Source organism: Convolutriloba macropyga, chromosome 8 (genome assembly GCF_964194025.1).
Source record: "Convolutriloba macropyga chromosome 8, txConMacr16.3, whole genome shotgun sequence".
In the NCBI taxonomy this organism is placed as follows: Eukaryota; Metazoa; Xenacoelomorpha; order Acoela; family Convolutidae; genus Convolutriloba; species Convolutriloba macropyga.
The window spans coordinates 51,891,487-51,904,128 of record NC_134475.1 but is presented as its reverse complement, the minus strand read 5'-3'; the positions used below and the strand labels follow the sequence as shown (position 1 = coordinate 51,904,128).

At 38.2% G+C, this 12,642-nt stretch overlaps 1 protein-coding gene across 1 annotated transcript in view; it reads left to right on the top strand.

Moving 5' to 3' along the window:
• The window catches only part of LOC142344819 (uncharacterized), a 166,613-nt gene that overhangs the window by 129,918 nt on the left and 24,053 nt on the right, over positions 1-12,642 (top strand). The window lies entirely within an intron of this gene.

Sequence of the window (12,642 nt, the reverse complement as noted above, 5' to 3'; positions counted from 1 at the left end):
GGTTCCGGGTATGCAATTTACTGCAGCTGCTTTGAAGACATCATTTTATGATGTAAAGGGCGGTTATTAGAGTTTGACCCACCACAAAACACTTCATCCCCCCCACTTCACCACCCCTGAACATTGATCCACTCGTAGCCCGGCGGGCTCCAACCCCCCTCCGTGTACAACCCACGCCCCTTTAATTAAGTTAAAGCTACCCTACCTCAACTAGCTACCGAGGAAACCAACCGCTCGCCAATTGTTTAAGAGCATTTCGCCCGTTCGTTGTTAGTCGGTGATGTTTTAGAGATTGTGACGTGTATTGGCGTCCTCGATGATTTTTAATTGCTCTTGAGCGAAGTTCATAGCAATTATTGTAAACGCGTTGGTCTTTTTTTTAATGCAAATTTTTGGCTTGACCATTTTGCGCTTTTCTTCTGGAACATTCTTTGACTTCTCAAGTGACTTTTTCTAGCTTTCGTTCTTCATTTTTGATTGATCACTATTGTTCTCACTAAAGCTTTTTGCTAATATGAAATCGATTGCAGCAACGCAAATATAAGGGCCTTATAGCCGAGTGGGCAGTGCATCTGGTTATGGAGCGGGAGGTCAGTGATTCGAATCCCGGTGGGGTTAAATGTTTTTCCACCCGCCTGTCGTTTGAGAGCAAGTCTTCCGACAGTAGTAAGTAAATAATGTCTCAAGAGAGGGGGGTTATCCTACGATACTTAAACATGGGGTAATAGGGGGTTATCCTAGACGGAAAGGGATTAACTTTCATTCTTTACCAGATGTGACTATTTCCAAGGCGGCAAACTTGTTTTCGGTCAAACAGCCAACTTTGTTCTAAATTTCGTTCCGATAAGAGCTGCAAGTGAACAATTTATTGAAACGTATTTTAGCACTCATGAACACAAAATGTACACGGTTACGAATTCAAAAGGCGCAATTTACGTAGTTAAGTACAATAAGTTTATTGTCTGCGTGCAACTTTAAATGCTGGTTCTTCTTCATAATCGCTACTACTACTTTCACTGCACTCATTAGCTTCATAATTAATGAATGGGTTAGGGTAGGAAGAGCTGGAGCTGGTGGTAGCATCGAAATCTACGATATCATCGCTATCAATATCGTCCTCGTTAATAATACTTGTCATTGCAAATCCCGGGTCAGGTGTTTCCCATTCTTCCGGGCTTTCACTTATTGTTGTATCCGGTACAACAAAACTATTATTATGGTCCCAGTTTGGACTCGAATCTAGGAGAAGGTGAGCATATTTTTCTACATTTTCGTAGTCCCACTCTACTTCATCGCTATCCCAAGAAAAATCTTCGACTCGGCAATGATCAATTTTATAGTTTCCGAATGGTAGTGTTTTAATTCCCTCGTTCAAAATGTGGCGTTTATTATCAAAAGCAGAGAGACATATTTTATTCGTTGAAACCGTTTGTAGAACATGCTTTTCCGAATCAATCCTTGTGTTTTCAGCGCGCAGTGTACTACCAGTCACAAGTGTATTATTGTAGTCTGCATGTCGAAGCAAATTTTGGGCTGCTCTTGTTATTCCTTTGGCGGACATTTTTCGGTTACCTATGAACAGAAAAAAGCAGTCAAATTATGACAATCATACAAGGTTAGTTGGTACTTTGTTAGTTTTTTCTTGAATCATTAAACGTAAAATACTCACTAGTGGAAGTAATGCTGTACAGCTTTGGCTTCAGGCAAATAAACTCTTTTATATAATCCCCAGCAAATTCGTCTTTGAATTTTAAGACGACGCGCTTATTTTCTTCGCTGTACAGTTCGTGATCTTCTGGGTAATTTGAGAAGTCAAATCGACTTAGAACATTGCTCTCCTTCAGTTCACGGTAGAGATCTTCACAATTGATCCGGTATAGCAAGCTATCAGTATCACTATAAAGTAATCGACAGTCAAATGAAGATCGCATTGTTCCATAGTGAAACTGATACATGTAGTATTTCGCTAGATCAAGTATTGTGACCCTACTATAATTGGTGTATCCCAATAGATCTTTCATGGGCGGGAGGAGAGAGCTGCCATGTTCTCGCCAAACACTTTGAATTTTTCAAACTCAAACTTGCTTACTATGGTTAGGGTTCGTCTTGCGTCTCTCGGAAGCTCGATTTTCATCCGTCGACGTTTCGATTCGCAGTTTTTCCCATAAACGGCGTTGTTCATTATTTTATAGAAACTCTCCTCAAATTTATTCGAAGCCGCTTGTCTCTTCTCACTGTTCAGGGTTATATAGGGTGTTAGCCAATTGTTTTGAGTAAACTGTAGCACACGATGCATTTTCCTCACGACTAATCCCAAGCTAACATACAGTTTCAACAGCTTGTAACGCAGCACATAATGTTCTTTGTCGAAGAAAGTCTGCAACAGTTTTGGAACTTTTGAGGGGGGTAAGTTATGACTCTCTCGCAAATTCACTTGGTAGTCACTGAGCCAGTCATCCTCAACAATATTTTTCGATGGTGCGAGGGGGAAGTCATGATGGTAATCGTGTAGACTTGCTGGATAATGCAAGTCGACTTCCATGAAGTAACCGACAGGGTTATCATCAGGACAGTTTAGTATCTCAGCCAGTGTAATATCAGAGTTCAGCGTAAAATCTGACTGAGGGAGTTTTTCATTTTGCATGACGCCACCGTATAGGTTATTGGCGTCCACGCAGAAGCCAAATGTCGAGGGTTGTGAAGAGTCGTAATCTGGTAAATATTTATTATTTGCTGTAAACTTTCTCATCTCGTAGACTGAACATACTCCCCCACGTACTGCTCCTTCTATCATATCGAGGTGCTCGCTTTCTGTAAGCAGTTCGACCTCCGCCTTGCATATTCTCAAGGATGCTTCCTTAGCCATATTTGGCAGTGTGTAAAAGTGCATGCAATCGAGTTTGTAGGTGGAGAAACTGAGCTCTCTGTGGAATTCACAAACGCATGCGAGAAGAGCGCAATCGGTTTTCAGGTATGCATCGTGGTAGTCTTGTAGAGTTTGGCAATTCAGAGTGTTCCACATCGTCTTGGCGTGGTTCAAGTTTTCTTGAGTTATTGTTACTGCGTTTTAATGAATTGTTACGTCATTCATTAAGAGGCGGTAAGGATTTTTCGCTGAACTTTTCTCGACCGCTAACATGTGAATAGGGGTAATATCCTTTTTGCTGCAGGAGCTTCAATTCTGTTGAGGATAGGTTAGGAAAGACAGAAGCAAGTATTCCAAAACGATCTCTTGGTAAAATGTCAACCAACTTTTCGAGAGACGAATTCATCATTTTGAATGAATCAATGAACCTCAGATTTTCATACTTTTTGATCAGTTTTCCATCATCTAGGGTTATGGTCTCCACGAGTACTCCAAAATTCATGGAAATGTATTTTTCATCAGTAGATGGAATTACACTTACAGTGATCGTTGGCTCACAAGATTGGAGGGCTAAACAAATGTGATGAAGATCATAATTTTGTATATTATGACCCACCACAGGGAAAAAGTTGACGTTTCTTCGTGCTCGATTGCATTTTTCATGAGCCCAGCCAAGAAATTGTCCGCTGTAGTGGCAGTGATCCAGATCAATTGATGATTGTTCATCATTATCGTCAAAGGCTTCGTTACATATTCAACATTCGCTAGCTGCACTTTTCGGATACTGGCTATGGTCACCTCTGAAGAAAGGAAAAGCTCGTTTGCGCTTGTATATATCCTTGGCTAGTGTGTGTAACATGTTTACAAATTTAGTAATGCAATCTTCATAGCTGTCCACGTGGAAGAAGATGGGTTTTGTTGAGTAGTGATCAATTACCGCAAGTGAAAACCCACAAGGCTCGTGTTTTTCAATAACTCTGGTGTATGAGTTGTTCCCGTGGGGCGTGCATCCTGCTACTGGACACAAGAAGGATTCGAAGTCAAAGTAAATGACTAATGGAACAAACCAGGTAGCGGCCAAGTTTTTAAATTTATATAAATTTTTTCCCGGAGCTGGTAATCGAACAACAGCCGGCGCATTTTCACAGCAGGTTTCCATATGTGCGTTAAGCTTTGCAAGGCCTTCTTCACACAACCAGAAACAATTCCGGCAAATATGAAACGCAAAGCGAAATTTGGTATTTCGGAGTTGACAGACTACCTTAACCAAGTTGGTAATCAACACATAATGGTAACAGTCTGCTTCGTATAAAAGCAATAGATCCATTGTGAAGTTTGAGACAAACTTTGACACTCTGAGTGGAAGTAAGTCTCTACCATCATAACCAAAAACGTTGATTCGAACTTCATTTAGATTTTCGAACTGATTGATGTCTTCTAGCCCCATGGGCATATCGAAGTGTCCAGTTGGTTGATGAAGGTTGGCTTGCTTGTAAGTTTCGGGTGAAGTTTTGTCTGTGTTGTAGTTCCTTCCTGGTCGATCTAAGCTAATATTGTTGTGCATATGATATGCAGCAATATAGCAGTAAAGGAAGCAATTTGCGTCCTCATGGTTACGAATATTAAGTAAACCGCGGCAATTTTGTAATTTTGATGGTAATGCAATGTAAGACGAGCCAGTTATAGGTCGGTAACGGGCAAAGTTCACAATTATTTTGATAACTTTCTCAAGCACCCAACCACTACCATTAGAGGCAAATGTCGTTAGCACTATCATCATCTTCTCTACCATAGTCCAGAAGGTCTCACTGCTAAGTCCCTGACTATACACCGGTGTCATGAGCGAATTTGCATAAATTTCAATAAGCTCATCTTCCTGATCTTCGTTTTGACTCGGCTTTCGGAGTTGAAGATGAGCACTAAATTGAACTTTTTGTGATCCTTGTGAGTTTTTGTTCTATAAGCGAATCGATTTGTGGTTTATGCTGGAGCATGAACTGAGCAAGGTCTGTGTTCGCTTGGGTTGGTGATGGCGGCAGATGGTAGCTCTGAAGGGTACCATTAAAGGCAGTTTCGGCCGGCGCTTGAGTTGGTTGGAATTGATCGCCAAAGACAGGTAAAGAATGCAAAGAACTCATATGCTGAGCAAATAATCTGGTGTCGTTAAAGCCCATATAGCAGGACCGACAACAATTTGTAAATTTTGGATGACAAGTCCTCATGTGTTGTTCCAGTTCAGAAAGTTTTCTACAAGTGAATGTACAAATACAACAGGTAAAGACTGGTAAACCTACTTCGTCGGGATGGTAGCGATGCTCATGGCGAGATTGATTTCCTCTGTTTGCAAAAGTTGCCGAACAGTATTTGCAATTGAAAACCATAGTTGAAAAATTCAATATTCAAAAGTTAACAGAGATAATGACAACTTTCGTAAACATGTAACTCAACTTCAAATGGCGAATTTATTTCTATTCCACACGAGGTTCATATAAGACGCGCGCAATTCAAACTTTCAAAATTTTCGAATTTGATTGGATAATAAGAGCGCGTCCCCGCTTTAGTCAACTACTATGAACATATCAAGTTGCGTTGAACGTAAAGTAGCGCTTGACTTTACGTTTCTCACTGAACAACACTGACACGATAAAACCTGTTTGTTATTTTCGAATTATTAGTACAATATATAAAAAGATTTTTTTAAAACCAGGGGTAGTTCTTTTTAGTTATTAGTTATATGTGATGTAAGAAAGCATATCAATTGCAATTTTTTTGATTTGCTAACTTTTAGGTTTAGTCAAAGTAAACTTTTATGAATTTTTTATGATCTTTCAATCAAATATTTTAATCTTTTTTCTTCATTTTCATAGATAATATGCTCCAATGACATAAGGGTAGAGGAAACATTGGGTGTTTGAACCCGTTAGATGTAATATTACACTCCAGTAGCCTACATAAAAAGAAAGTTTTGATTTGATTTCCATGGAATTTTTGAATAATATTGCAAAAACATCGCTTTTTTTGTACACTTTGTTAAATTTTAAGTACAAGGGGTGCTTTGGACGGTTATCATGCATAGTTTTATTACTGTCACGGTGTTAGAACCGCTAAAAAATCTACTAAAAGCAAATGAAATGTTCAATTTTTTTCGTTTAATGCTGCAAAAAAAGCGATTTTTGTAGTTTTTTACTGTAGATACCGATGGGTGCGTCTGACGATGTTGGTCATCATAACCAAAAATGCTCCCCGGGCACTAAAACGTAGGAACCGACAAGAAAAAATCCCTCATCTTTATCAGGAAAAAAGTTAGATTTTCTGTCAATCATGATCAATCAATGTCATCACATGACAGCCAATGACAAGCCCCCTGTTGCAAGCATTTTTCGATGACAGCTGTTATGAGATGATTTTGTCTCCAGCCCCCAAAAAATCGGTCTTTTAGAAAAAACCTGGTGTATCATTATTATTTCGGGTACTTCAATTGCTAATTAATGCCAGATGTTAATGAGACGTTCATGTCCAGATGTTTTGAAAATCGGTGAAGGAGCCGTTTTTCGACCCTGACCCTTATGACCAAAAGTGACAAGCATGTATCACTGATTCCAAAACCGTTTAAAAAAATGGGAATTTTTTTTGTTAATTACTAATTAGACTAATTAGTTGCTAATTAGCTGTTAATTAATGGTTAATTATCTCATGAAGGATTGAGTTTAAATTGACGAGCGTTATGAGCTTTTTTGTAGTACAGTGTCTGATAGTATCAACCCAATAGTCAGTTTCATCCCAACTACCTGTTGGAGCCAATTTTTTTTGGGGTCAAAGGTCACCATGAAAAACAAAAAAAAAATTTTTTTCGTTTTTTTTCAACTTTTTTAGAAGAAATGTGGTCAATTTTTTTATTCATATCGATAGCCCACAATAATCGCTTGGTAATGAAGTTCAGGTTTTGAGTTTTTGTTCCGTCGAAAAAAATTTATTTGGCAAAAAACCGAAAAAATCTCATTTTTTAAAAAAAATCCTTTTTCTCCTTTTTGCTGAAAAAATGATGTTTTAATAGTTTAACTAACACCTGAAGGTATACCCAACAGGAGCGCTGATATTATAGCAGCATACGAAGAACGATTTGCTAAATGAAGTTTATGCATTTTTTGAAGCTTTTGTTCAAACCTAATTTTACATTTCAATAGCTTTCTCAACAAATTTTCTTTCAACCAATCAGAAGCTTGTTTGCTTCCTGCTATATATTCGAACACGTTTGAACATGTCCTTTTTGGAAATTTTCTCACAACTTTGTCTCACTAAACAGTACTGTTTTTGTGAACATGTTTGAACATGTCCATTTTTGTAAAATTCTGATTCTGAAGTCTGCTAGCTAAGTAAAAACATTAAAAGAAGAGTGTCAATTAGCGAGCTATTCACAAAAGATAGTAACACAACACACCAAAGTGCAAAGGAAAAACAATGCAATAATAAATAAGTTGTTAGAGGTCAAGAAAGTCCATTAAAGAGTCTTCCTGTCTTCGTTTTTTTGGTGCTGCGCAGACATCGGCTGAATTTGTTTGGGGCTGTGGTGTCTGAAAGTTTGAACCAGATAAAATGTTGACATCAAACTGACTTGCAAAATTGTCAGAGATCTTGTTCTTCCTCTGGAAATCCTCAAAGAGTGACGGACTTGGGGTTGGAGTAAAAGTTGGGCTTGGATCCACAGCAGGAGTTGTTGGAACACTGACTGAAACACTCGGTGGCTGACTGTCCGGTGAGGATGATGATGATTTGACACCCCACATATCACCCAAATTTTCGTAGGATTGATATGTACCGAGTTGATTCTCGAATAAGGGCACACAATCGCAGTCGTATCTGTACAAGATACGTCTCACTTCCTCCGGCAAAGTTTCTTCAGTCGAATGCATTTGTGGTATAGTTTTTGGTGGTAAGTGTCCTCCAGAGGTAATGATACTGGATTCAGCCGGCTCCGTTTTTTCCGGTAGAGCAGCAATAGCGTTAAAAAATAGCTTCGGTATCAAACAATGCTGGTAGGTGTACCACAAATCGTTTTTTCTTTTCTGTTGTATCAGAACGACAAATTTTTCAAACACGGTTTGGTAAACAAGAGTTCTCTCAAAAGAGATAGCAGACTCCGAAAGAATTTTCACGGACATTGTTTTCAAGTTCAAGTTCGATTCAATAGTTAACTGTTAAGTAAGAGCAAAAGAAAGAAATGAACACAAGTACAAAATTCTTTCCCAACATGTGTTTCGCAAGGTTCGCCTTATCTAAGACCAAACAAATGATTGGAGCATAATCACACCTAGTTGCCTAATATATTGTATATAACATGTGGTTTGCCACACTGTTGTTCCTTTACAGAGGAATTTGGGGTCACATCTGTTTTGTATTGGTTTCATGTAAATTGTGTGTGGTCTCTGCACTATACTATCTAGGGTCACATCTGTTCTAAATCAACTTGTATGTAAAATACATGGGTGCCTACACTATTAATGGTTAACTATCTCCCACACAGAAGTGTGGATTGTGCTGATAAATTTATTGCTTTATATACAAAACACATGTACTTGTTATCTTTGTTCGCAAGTAGGTTCTGGTGGTTTATAGAGGTATGGTCTTAATTAACTATCTAAAAATGAACACAAGTACAAAATTCTTTCCCAACATGTGTTTCACAAGGTTTGCCTTATCTAAGACCAAACAAAAGATTGGAGCATACCTTTCAGTCACGCCTACTTGCATAATAATTCTTTGTTTATAGCATGTGGTTAGCCGCACGGTGGTTCCTTTACAGAGGAATTTGGGGTCACATCTGTTTTGTTTTGGTTTTATGTAAATTTTGTGTGGTCTCTACACTATACTATCTAGGGTCACAACTGTTCTTAATCAACTTGTAAAATACATGGGTCCCTACACTATTAATGTTTAACTCTCTCCAACACAGAAGTGTGGGGTTGTGTTGATAAATTTCTTGCTTTATATACAAAACACATGTACTTGTTATCTCTGTTCGCAAGTAGGTTCTGGTGGTTTATATAGGTATGGTTTTAATTAACTATTATCTAAGGTCACATACGTATAAAAGTCTAAAATGAACAGTCTCAAGTACGCCGTGGGGCGTACTTGAGATTGTATTTACCAATCACTTGGATTTAATTAAAAATATGACGACACTGGTTTGATCCCAACTTTCCGCGCCTCCTAACTTCGTAGTCATTTACATTAAGAGCAAGTGATAAAACAAGTTGCCTACCATGCCTTTTACTTCCTCAAAAGACACACAGTTTGGAGATTGCTATTTCGACATTTCCCAATCTGAAAAGCGTTTGGTCAGGGCAACTTTAAAAACTTACGAAAGAACCGGAACATATGTGTTTCTAAAGTTGTTCAAGAAAGCGGCCGAGGATTACGAGTTTGAACAGAGAATTTGGAATCTAGAAGAGTTTGGAAATTTAGTCAAAAAAGCAGAAAAAATACGTGAAGCTGCTGCAACGCAAGATTCAAAACCACCCCCAGCAAAGAAGCAGAAATTTGATCAGTGTAGTAGAGATGGTGGAAGCAATGTTTGAGCGCTCTCCCAACTATTTCAAACAATTTCAAAAGCAGTTCAAGTTTTTAATTGCCGATGAAAAGCCAAACTTAACAGCTTTGAATAACTATGCTATGTGTCCTCATTTTGAGTCTGAATTTTGTCAGTTACCAACTAACCATTTTCACGTTCTGATTGAGAGTGCAATCGATGTTGAGACCATGAAGCCAATCAAAATTTTTGCAGTTCCCTGTCTCTTCACTACCTTCAGACACTTATTTTCAACCTCAACGAGTCTGGAATTTAAAGGAGATACATTTTCAAAATTACAGCTTGCCGTTGACTTTAATAACAAATCTGGAGAAAATGGATACAGCAAATGTACGCAAGCGACTTCCACCCTTGGCAACAGTGGCAACCAAACTATCAAAATCTACAGCGGTCACTAGCGGAATCTCAAAAACATTGGCGAGATCTTCATCAATTGTACCACAGAAAACAATGCACAATTTTGTATGTTCTACAATTTCTTCAAAAACTTAAACTGATCAATTTAGTAGTGAAACTTTAAAAGGAGTGGAATCATTTTTGAGTGGTCCTCATTCTGGTGCTTTTTGTCAGATTATGGATATATTTATGAGTGGTTTTGGAAAACTAAACATTGATTCTGATTTACTATTTGTTCGTCTTGTATATGAAGAAAAAATTCAGTTTTAAAAAAAATTTATTTCACAATATTAGTTTTGTTAGAGCATCATGTGAAGAGCAAAGCGAATCAATTGAAAATCATTACAATTTTTAATTTGTCTATCATCAAATATTAAATGAGCAATAAAAATACAAAAGAGTCCACACAATTCCGAGTTTTGATCTTGAATTGGTTGGTTTTCAAGTAATTGGTGAAACTGTACATTGTTTTTTGCAAGTCGTTGATAGATATTCTTGTAAGAAGACAAGGATCATCCAAGGGGATCAGCAAACAGAAGATGGTCGTTCTTTTTACAAATGAGGAGCCAGTGCGTGCCAGGACTTTGAGATTTTGACGCGTTTACTATTAAAAAAGTGTTTGATTTCAATTTTGAAGGAAAATTGTCTGCTGTAAATACACCTCGAAATTTGTGCTTTAGTTTTTGACATCTCTGAATTAAACCATTAATATCATCTTCGTCCATCATCAGTTTGTTAGAATATAATTTTTTGACACTCGTCGCGCAGTATCAACAAAAATTGTACTAGCTTTTTCTCCAATAATAAAAATTTCAATGTTGGTCGGTAACGCTGCTGAAAACTTCAATTCGATAGATATGGAACAGTTTGTTAGCTCCGGGTGTATAAAATCATGAGAAGCTTGTTGGGTGCTAGTCAGATCAAATACCATTATGAAATGGTTGGGATAGTCTGACAGACTTATTCCATGCCCATTATCAATATAGGCTAAATCGGATATTGTATTAAAATAAAGGCGTTTGTTATCATTTGTAGATATTGGGCTATCAGCCACTGCTAACCCGTTGCGATAAATATATATATATATATCTGTTCCAAGTCAAATTTTTGAAAATGAAAAGGATTTTGCATATTGTTGCCCAAAAAAGCTTCGTTCGTATTGAGACAAATTGCTAGTCTTCGGAATGGCTCTCGTGCAAAAATGTCCTCTTGCTTCCAACTATGCAGACCAGTTGAAGCCAAAAACGTCTTTGTCAAAGTTTCAAAGTAGGGATAGGCAGCAGGGCTAGTAAGCAAGGTTTTTCAATGGCAGACACGACCTCGTCATTCAATGTCATCTTGCGAACGTACAAATTAGCTTCAACAATTTTCACCTTGTAATGTTTTGCAGCATCATCCGAAATGATAACAAAATCATCAATAGATCTTCTGAATGCAATACGAAGAGTTACACCACTGAGCAGATGTTTATCACATGTGAAAAAGTCTCTCGCTACTTTACCATAAAAAGTGCATTCTGCTGACTCTCTGACCGAGTTTTTTCTTCGAGCAGTTTCACCTGCTTTTATTGCAGATGGATCTTCTTCGTAAGAATAGCCTTGACATGCCAACCAAGTGTTCTTTGCGTCTTTGTTATGTGAGAACTCAGTTTCTATAAAACTCTTGTGTGCGTAATTTCCATTTGCGTTAGAGATTTTCAACCCGTTGGCTGACACTGTGCAGTCAGAGAAAAGTGAATGTAGCACATTATTGCAAAAGTATGGAGCATCGGTTTCAGCAGTGTCAGCAGTAGCTGCCCCGTCATATTTGAGATCAGCTCCCGAAGACTGAACAATTTTGCATTTGACTTCCAAAAAAATTTTTTGTAAATCAATAAAGTTGTTACGGTCACCAGTTACCTCGAACTCTAACATGGGTCCATCAGGACTATAAACAGGTCCCAATTTTTGACAAAAACTTCCGTCGAAAGTCACCAAGAGCGCCGGCTTCTCAATCAGATCCGAAGAGCTATGGGTTGCTTCGTTTGGTAACAGGTTAGCGATCATATTTAACTTGAGAAAAGAAATCAGACCGACTTCTTTTTGGAACTTTTTGTTTTGAAATGACCAACATTTGTTTGGTTAATCTTTTTCTTGGTGATTTTTTTGAGCGACTCCTAATCGTTTTTCTTTGTTGCCGAAATCTTGCTCCCCCTGTTTGTTTTTTAACAGTGTTGCTTATTGTATTTTGGAGTGCTTGTTTGGGTGATTTTTGTACTGCTGACAACGTCTAGCAGCTCTGGAACACTGCTTTAAAAGTTCTTTTCCAATACGTTTTGCAGTAGGAAGAATGGAACGTCGAGCTAGGGGCAAAGCGACCCGACCAATTCCCGCAGCTAATGCACCAAAATCACTGCGTCTTTGCCGGTAGTGGCCAGAGAAATGTGGTAAGGATGTTGCTTGGTTAGCGTAATAAGAGTCCATGCTAATTGGACAATTTTTTGAACTGAAGGGTTAAAATAACTTTACCGGTTCCCGAAAAGGAACCAATTCTCCCGTTTCTGTGCGAAGCTCAATCGATATTGATTGTATGGTGTTTGATAAGAGTTTTTTGTAATCTAAATTGGAAAAAACAATTCGATGAGTTGGTTCAAGCTCGCAGACACTACCGTTTTTCAGACGTTGTTTTGAATCAATGACTCGAAGCAAGGGGGCTTTTGTATCACCGACGTACTGGTACTCAATAATGTTCGTATATATAAAAATTAAGTGCTTTCCCGAGCAAAGATCAACGGGAAATTCTCCATAGTATGCTG